This window comes from Coenobita brevimanus, chromosome 40, assembly GCF_032717465.1.
Source record: "Coenobita brevimanus isolate Jiangsu-jjx chromosome 40, ASM3271746v2, whole genome shotgun sequence".
NCBI lineage: Eukaryota > Metazoa > Arthropoda > Malacostraca > Decapoda > Coenobitidae > Coenobita > Coenobita brevimanus.
In genome coordinates, this window is record NC_136993.1 from 39,364,716 (window position 1) to 39,366,044 (window position 1,329).

Sequence of the window (1,329 nt, forward strand, 5' to 3'; positions counted from 1 at the left end):
AATATTTTATGAATGAAGGATCCCTTTAGGCACATGGACTAATTTATTTCCTTTGTTTTTTCTTCCTCCATCCATTATCTATATATAAAAAAAAACATCCCTCCAAAACTCTAATTCCAGCACATTTAAGCAGTAAATAGCTGACAGAGTTATGTTAAAACGAAATTGACTGATTGAGTGAATAAATATGAACTGGCGGCACAACTGACAGTCATATTTCAAAATAATATGAAGATGACCTTCAAAGTGAAAAAAGTTCATGGGCTAGATGACAAATTTACAAAAAACGATGAGCAGTACAACCTATAGGTGTATCATGGTACTTACACTGCTTGCTGTAGTTAAAGGGAGCCAGTCTAGGAGGACGACCCATATGAACTGGTAAACTTCGAGATTCTTGAGCCATCAGGGGCGGCCTGTGTCTTGGTTGAAGAGGGACGTACAGAAGAGCACGTAAGTGTGGATGTTAATATCTGTGAGGTGGAGTCAGGATTCCGTGATTTTGAATGATGAGTGAATGAGAATGAGGCCAATTCAACTGAGCAGATTTTGTACTTTTTTCTTAATATCTATCTGTCTATGTATCCAACTATCTATCTTTCTATATATCTATATATAGATATCTGTCAATATCTATCTATCTATCTATATATATATATACATACATTCATTCATTGCCAGACGCCATGTATCCCAGACGGGGTGGCCAAGGGCTTAGAGTTAATTGTTTTACAGGGAGGGGCACTAATCCTCCACCAACCCCACTTGACATGTACGGATGCCAACAGCATCTGGTGTTCCCAGGCAGTCACCCATCCAACTACTAACCAGACCCAACGTTGCTTAACTTCGCTGATCGGACGGGAAGCGGTGTACTCAACGTGGTATGGCCATTGGCATATATATATATATATATATATATATATATAGATAGATAGATTTTCCCAGATGCCTCAATCCCGCAATGGGTGGCCACAAACATATCGCCTCCACGCTACCCTGTCCCCTGCCATTCACTGCCCTGCTGCCAGCTCCCCCCCCCCTCCCTCATATACTTCTCCACTCCATCCCTCTATCTCATCTTCGGCTACCCCTTCCCTCCACCCCCCCTCACATATACTCTCCATCCTCTCCACATGGCCAAACCACCTCAGTGTGTCTCCTCCTAACGTGTCCTATCTCATCCACACCACAACACCTCTTCACTTCCTCATTTGCCTGTCTCTCCACGTGACTCCACATGGTCCTCTCACATACCTCACTTCCACTGCTCTCACTCTTGGTTTCTGTCCCTCCAACAAGGTCAAAGCTTCACTTCTATACACAAGG

The 1,329-nt window shown here is 43.0% G+C and overlaps 1 non-coding gene across 1 annotated transcript; it reads right to left on the reverse strand.

The window, feature by feature from the left end:
- Positions 1–779: 779 nt before the first annotated feature.
- LOC145397340 (5S ribosomal RNA) lies at positions 780–898 on the reverse strand. The gene has a single exon (XR_013896920.1). It is a non-coding gene; the product is annotated as a 5S ribosomal RNA (ribosomal RNA).
- Between the last annotated feature and the right edge of the window lie 431 nt (positions 899–1,329).